This window comes from Spinacia oleracea, chromosome 5 (assembly GCF_020520425.1).
Source record: "Spinacia oleracea cultivar Varoflay chromosome 5, BTI_SOV_V1, whole genome shotgun sequence".
Lineage (NCBI taxonomy): Eukaryota > Viridiplantae > Streptophyta > Magnoliopsida > Caryophyllales > Amaranthaceae > Spinacia > Spinacia oleracea.
The window spans coordinates 22589335-22597354 of NC_079491.1; the positions used below are offsets into that span (position 1 = coordinate 22589335).

At 35.4% G+C, this 8020-nt stretch overlaps 1 long non-coding RNA gene across 1 annotated transcript; it reads right to left on the reverse strand.

The window, feature by feature from the left end:
* Positions 1-559: 559 nt before the first annotated feature.
* On the reverse strand, positions 560-3319 carry LOC130461984 (uncharacterized). The gene is made up of 4 exons (XR_008922066.1): positions 2892-3319; positions 2530-2794; positions 1790-1853; positions 560-788 (listed from the first exon to the last, which is right to left on the reverse strand). It is a non-coding gene; the product is annotated as an uncharacterized lncRNA (long non-coding RNA).
* Between the last annotated feature and the right edge of the window lie 4701 nt (positions 3320-8020).

Here is an 8020-nt window from a genome sequence, read left to right on the forward strand (position 1 = left end):
AGTGATTTTAGGTTTATCTTTGATTAGGTGATACGACTTTAGCCTGTCATATAGACTTATGGTTGAAGTTAATTACTATTTGATATGGTCAATGGAAGTTCGGGTTGTCAACATATCGGGTAAAATTGTGTATCGAGTTGTCACAAGTCAAGCAAATAACAAGTTTCAATGAGTTAGAATCGGGTTCGGGTTGGTATCAGATAGGGTGTTGAATCGGATTCGGATCAGTATCGGGTCGGGTTAATTCAGTTATCGGTTATCTTCAGGTCGGGTGTCGGGTTTGGGTCATACAATACTAGGTCAAAATCGTTTATCGATTTCATCGGGCCCATGTCGTGTTACAGGTTTCCTATTTTAATAACAATTTGGGTTTCGGTTGGTTACGGATATGGTCGGTTCATGCCGGGTTTTGAAAACTCTACCCCGGGTTACTACATCAATTGTAACACCCCGACAATTCTCTCTTTTCTAAAATAACCTTTTAATATAAAACATAGAGAATTATCAAGGCATTATCGCCCGTGTGAAAACGTAACGGCTTATTCAGAATTTTGCAGCGGAAAACATAAAACTAACTTTAGGTTTATAAATAATCGATTACAGGTTTAGTCTCAAAAATCAACCAACGAAAATAAGGAAATATAAATAGTATGACAAGTTTAAAGTCCATTTAAACAAACCCAAGTCAACTTAGCAAATCAAAACTAAATACAAGCTCTCTATTCCCGATCCCAATGATGCAACATCTTCAAACCTGCAGATGGACAATGCTTATTGATCCTTAGAGACTGCTCACCAAAGATTGGGTCATCACAGGATCAATAAGGCATAGCCATGATCAACATGCACAAGCAAAAGCACGTAATCAGCAAAGCTGAGTACTACATACTAAATCAATAATAATCCTAACATGATTCTATTAAACGAACAACCCTAACATGATACTAATGAACACAAACAAGGGCAGACAAAACATGATAGTTTGACGACCATACTTGACCAGACTAGACTAGGCTAGACTTTTAGCAATAATATTATTTTAGTTGAAATAGACAATGGACCGAGTTGACCATCCAGAAGTCTTCACTAAGGAAGACGAGGTACGGGCGCGACTCCGTAACCTCAGTGACCTGCGATATCGAGGAACGTTTAAATAAAAATAGGACACGGTGATCAATCCGGTCCGAATTAAAGGCCATGGGCTACCACCATGAACCCCAACTCCTGTTTGTCCGTCACTTCAGACGTGCACAGTCTAAAGCTATTGCTATTCAGTTTCACTTTACATGATTTACAAATTGAGATCCCGTTATGACTCAACCATTACATAAGACAGACAATTCACATTTGTTCACAACTGTTTTTTTTTATCTTGGAATTAAGTAAGTGATCATAAAAGCATCAATCAAGACTCATTCCAACTTAACCAACCTTTCCTTTAACCATGAGCAACCCTGTATATGGGCATAAAGTTTCAACTTACTAAACAAGGTCCTCCGCCCTTATAAAGTAGTGAAAAGATAGAAAGGGAACAACAACCAATTGATCCAACCCAATCATATAGAATAATCTAGTGTCCCCAACCAACATGTTTGTATCAAACATCCATACTAACATGTTACAGTTCTTATAGTGCAAAATAAGTTCAATAAGTTTGTCCAACAGTATTAAACATGCACATTCCATATAACCAAGTTTGTCTATAATATCAACATCACCAAGTTCAACAATAATATCAACATGATTTCAACAATTAGCACACATTCCAAGCACGCAGGTATGTACGTACCTTGTGTAAACAAACTGCAAGACCACTTTAATAATTCAAAAGTCGCCTACGGAGAATTCTCCACCTAACAACAACCAATATAGACTCATATCAATTCATATTGAATTTTCAACAACATTAGGGAGCTTCAAACCCTTCCTAAACATAATTAGAACATTTTTCAATATCGAAACTTGAATATTTGGTTTCCTAGCATCATAATTATTATATTAATTATTGAAATTCGTTGAAAACTTTTGCAAACATCGTACTTTAAATTTTCAGCAATATAAATTCATTTAAAAGCTTCACCAAGGTCAATCTACGTTCCTAGTATCTCAAAACAACCAATTCAATAATTCATACTCAACCTATCATGATTAAAAATCATAAAAACCTTGAATTTCATACTTTAAACAATCAAAATTCATATTTCAAAGTAATTTGATAATCTGAAAATTAATAACTTTATTATATAATTTGCATAATCTGAAATTTATAATTTAAATTACAAAATCATCACTTTAATTCAAGAAACATAATTCAAATTAATGAAACATAATTCAAATTAATAAATCATAATAAGCCCTAACTTATAATTCAATCAACCAAAACTTGAAATTAATTCGTTTATAAACTCAACCAACATCTGAAAATCATGTTCAAACCATAAAAATTATGAATTTAATATCAATAACATAATTTCAATTAACAATTATAATTAATTAAAATAATTAGTTACTTAGGGTTTAAGAAATAACCAAAGAGAGAAAACAAGAAGCTGCCGGTGGACAAGGTGGTGCGGCAACAAGCGGGCAGGTGGTGCAGCGGCTGAGTGACGCTGCTGGTGGTTGCGGTGGCCGTGCAGCGACGGCTGAGTTTGTGGGGCAGGAAGAAAGAAGCAACGAGAGAAGGGAATGTCGTTGCGTGCGTGGAGGAGAACGAAGGGAGAGGAGAGGTTTCTGGTGTGGGCGAAGGACGCGGCGGCGCAGCAATGACTGGGCGGATACTGCGGTGGCGCGGAGGCTGAGCGAGAACAAAAACAGAGTAACTATTAATGGGTGTGCAACCAAGACCAAGGAGTTTAAGAGAACGAAAGAGAGAGAAGGAGAGGGAGGATTACCGGCGGCTGAGGCTTCGGTAAAGGACGACGGTGGTCGGCTGGACGGCGGCGACGAGAAGAGGGGCTTGAGGTTCCTGTTCACGTGCAGCAGGAAGAAGAGGGAAAGAGGGTTTTTGTTTCCTTTGAGTTTTACGTGAGTGAAGGAGAGGAGAGAGAGTTATGGGTTTATTTTGGGTTTATTTGTTTTGGGCTTCACCAATTTGGGCTAGGATTAGGATTTACTTTTAGTATTTGAATCCAAAATCGATTAGGCTTGGTTTCCCAATTTCAAATGTGTTTTCGAAATTCAAAGTCTTTTCAACATAGAATTCTAAAATTATTTTACATTGCATAAATCATTAAAACATTTAAAACGTATAAAAATAAATATTCGTTAATTAAATATTTATTTCTAAAATTCGTAAATTCTATTCAAATATAATTAACTATACGTTAAAATAAAAATATAAAATGTATAAAATTACGGGGGATTACAATCTACCCCTCTTAAAAGAAGTTTCGTCCCGAAACTTGACAGGGAAATTCACACCTTTTTCAAAAGTTTTCAACTTATTCATACTAAAGAAGTATTTGTGCCACCTAAGTGCACTATTTTGCCAACTCAAAGCTGTTTGTGTTACTCATGAACACCTTTTCTTATGCGGAGAATCTATTTGCTTTGCATCAACTTGTAAAGGTTGCTAAAAATAAGCATAAAATGCATAAAAATACCATAAAAATAGGTAAAAAGCGCGAATTTCTATCGCATTCTACCCCCTTAAAGAAAACGAGTTACGCCCTCGTAACTCACCCCAGGGAATGACTTTGGATATTTCTACTTCAACGAATCATGCCCCCAAAGCTATATTTCCACTAAAATCATAGCAAGTGGGATTTCTACACTTCTTTCCACACAATGCCTCAACAGGTGACATCGTAATGCTTGCATGGTAACTATTGATGCACGAAAATTCAATCGAACCTGGGTGGCTTTCCCAATTACCCTTAGAGTCAATAACACAGGTTTTCAACATAAATTCCGTTAGTAATCTCAATCTGTCTATTGGTTGCAGGGCGGAAAGAAATATTCATTTTCAATGTTGTCCCCAAGATTCAACTGGACCTTATTGCCAAAATTTCAGACTTTTGTTCTCGGTAAGGATCTTATATGTTGCCCTATAAGGGTAATGTCTCCAAATATTCGTAGATAACACCATAACAGCTAACTCTAGGTCATGGGTTTGGTAATTAGCCTTATAAGGTTTCAATTGACGCGACAACAGCTAAATCTAGAAAGTTTCCTCACATTTCTCACTTCACTTGAATTTCGATTCCTTTTTCAACAAGTTGGTCATTGGTTTTGCTTTCTTCCAAAAGTCTTTCACAACCTCCTATAATGGTCATCTAGGCCTATAAAACTTCAAGTATCGGACACGTTCTTTGGAGTAGGTCACTCACTCACAGCTTGAATCTTAGCATGATCTACAGAAACTCCTTCTGTTCAACTTTTCCTTGATACCGAACCTCATTACACTTTTCATGGGTGTATAACTTTTGGGCTTAACTCTTAGCTCTTGCACCAATTCATGTATTTCTTTTCATCTTTTCCAGCCAACAATGATTTCCAACGATCCTGGACCACTCAAATCTTCTCTTAAATTTATTCCCTTACGTAACATAGTTCTCAATCAATTTAGTCCTTCACTTTTCTGTCGGTGTCACTTATACACATATGACTTCAAGATTTGTATACTTCATTTAATAAAACTAGATTCTTCCTAAGCGTCTCCAAGTAATCCTCAAGTGTTTGTCATGCTCTTTCTCATTCCTTGCATAAATGGGGATATCATTAATAACATCATAACGAACTTAATTCGGAATTCGTAGAAAATCTCATTCATCAAATCCATAATTAATGCAGGTGCATTGGTTAACCCAAAAGACGTTACTCTAAAACCCATAATGACAATGACGAATCCTAATGAGGTCTTAGACCCTTATCAGCTATTCCCAATTGGTGGTACTTCAAACGCAAATCAGTCTTCGAGAACACACTCGCCCAATTCAATTGATCCAATATGTCATCTATCCTAGGCAAGGGATACTTGTTATTGATGGTGTTTAGCTCCCTAAAATCGATGCACAATTCCATACTCTTATCTTTCTCCTTAACAAACAACACAGGAGCTCCCCACGGTGATGCACTAGGCCTAATATATTCCTTGACCAAACAACTCTTACAACTGTGTCCTAATTAGCTCATTTCAGGAGGTGTCATGCTATAAGGTTCCTTGGATATAGGTGTCGTTTCAGGATTTAACTCTATAATGAACTCAAAGGCTCTAGCAGGTGACATACTCGCAATTTCACTCGGAAACACATCAATGAATCCATTCACAAAGGTAACATCCTCGATTTTCACTCTAACTTCTTTACTAACCTCTAACACACTATCGAAAAATAGTTCACACTTCTTGTTCATCAAGTCCTCACTTGCATTACAGAAATAACTAAAGGTTCTTGGACTTCTCAAAACATCTATACGAGGTCAATCTTCCAATATGGTTCCTTAAATTTACTTTCTGAATTTCACAGTACGTCTATCTTAGCGTTGTACAAACTTAGCCAATCCCATCCTAAGGTTTATGAATTCTTGTGCCTTTTGTTTTCTCATAAAAAGAGGATAAAACTTTTTCCTTAAGACGGTAACAAATGAATCCCAATTGAATCTCTCAACAACGCTAAGTCTAACCCCATTTTCTCTCCACCACAAATCAGCTTCATCTTCCAAGTACAGTGCAACTTGACCCACTCTCATGTTCTCAAGACAGTTCACATCCCCAAACAGTTTCTCAAACTCTCTAACCCAGTTCTCTAGAAAGGTAGGATCAGCTTGCTTCTTAAAGTATGATGGCTTAACTTTGGTTAGTCTCTCAAACATGTCCCCAGTAGAATCAGGACGCTCAGTTCTCTCTTCAGCCAGTCTTCCCGCCAAAAGGCGAATAGTAGCAACTAACTCACTATTGCTTGACATTCTAGTGTGCGACCTAAAATTAATTACTCTACGATACATAACTCATATGTCCCCTCTACGAAAGAATTTTAGATTTGATCGTAGAGATCGCATCAACAAACACTTATTCAAGAATGTACACCAATAATAGAGCAATCATTGTCACTCATTCAAGAAAATATCCCTATCAAGGACATAAAATTTGAAAACCAATGAATGGAAGTTCAATCACAACAAATAAGTAATAATATTCCCATTCGCGTGCCCAAAATAAACTTTTGATCATTTGGATTATCAATAATCTAACTCTATTCCTCAAAAGAATGTTAATAACAATTTCTAAACCATAATAACGCACTTGTCCTCAAATTAACATAAAGGTTCTACGACACAAACATAAACTATTGTTGTTGAATAACGAAACTCTCAAACTGGAAATGAATACTTTAACTTCTATTGCTAACTCTATAAAGGCTTATTATATCCTTGAAGAGAATAAAGAATAACTCAAACTCTTATTGCTTTAACTTTAAACCGTTGCTGATATGCCACTTATTCTTTAAAACATAAAAGAACTAACTAACTATTACAACTTCAAATGTTTAAGGCATCTTGCCTACCTATTCTTTCCTTGGAAACTTGTGGAGTAAGATCTAGATCTTCAATATTCGTCGAATTCTTCTTCCGAGTATGAGTCTTCTTTCATGTCTTTATCTTGATGAGACTCACTTGCCACCTCACCATCACCTTTAGGTTCCACATCCGACTCACTAGGAATCTCAATGGTAGGCTCATGGGCCACTGGGTTAGGGTTATTTGCCTCAACCACTACATTCTCATTCTCCACGGTTACATCATTTCCCTCTAGATATTTACAACTCTAATAGGTTCATCTATAACTGCATCCCAAGCATGACTCCATGAGTTTCTACCCTCCTTGAACCCATTTTCTACGACCTCAATAATGGTGGTCAGGATCTCTACGTCATATCTCTACCTACCATCCCTAGTCCCATACTTAATCAACTTTGGTGTTCCATCATCAGAATGCATGTCTTTAAACTTTTCCTTGAGTTCTAGGTATGGAAATTTGTTAGGTAAGCAATTAATGATAGTGGCTGCTATGATATCCTTTCTCATTAAGATAGGTTGCCCTTAAACTTTAGCATAATATTCACATCCAAACATGATTTTCTTCACGTAAATATCAGGGGTTTCTATATCAAGTTTCTCGAAGGATCCTATGTTGGTATACTTGGAAAGAAACATTTTATTCTTGAAATAAACAATTCAAGGTCTCACTAACGATTTTCCAGCCAAAACATAAACAAGGTTCAGTAATCGATAAGTTTGGTGGAATCAAACAATTCTTTATGCACTTGTAAATGTAACACTTAAACAATTAGCACATGCACATACATAACAATCAATTTCTTATCATTGACTAGCTACTAATGCACATATAATTCTATCTTATATGCCCTTCTTATACTACCCATCTCTCATAAGCTAAAGCATTGGAATAATTTAAATAACAAGGTAAAAGGACGCTAATATAATAAAATTATAACATAGAATAATAACATAAATAAAATATAAAATAAATAAAGTAAAATAAATTAAGGAAATGCGTAGCGAATAAATTAGAAAATAAAGTTATTAATTCGAAAAAGATTTATATTTTCTAATAACGAATTCTAAATCTTAAAACAACTAAAAAAAATTTGAACTTCTTTAAAAAAGTGTACTCATTATTTTTTTGAATAATAAATAATAAGAAAAATAAAAATGTCAAAATTATCACTTTAACTTGAATAATAATTTGATTTCGAACTTAAATAAGAAATATCATATACTTTCAAACAAGATAAAAGGAAATCGACCCCCCAAAAAAAAAGTACCAATTTTGAACACTATAATCCGTAGAAGCTCGATTTTTAAGAAATTTATTTTAAATAACTAACTAGTTAGGCGCCTAAAAATTTATTAAAATAAAACCTTAGCTTCTAGATACCACTTTGTAACACCCCGACAATTCTCTCTTTTCTAAAATAACCTTTTAATATAAAACATAGAGAATTATCAAGGCATTATCGCCCGTGTGAAAACGTAACGGCTTATTCAGAATTTTGCAGCG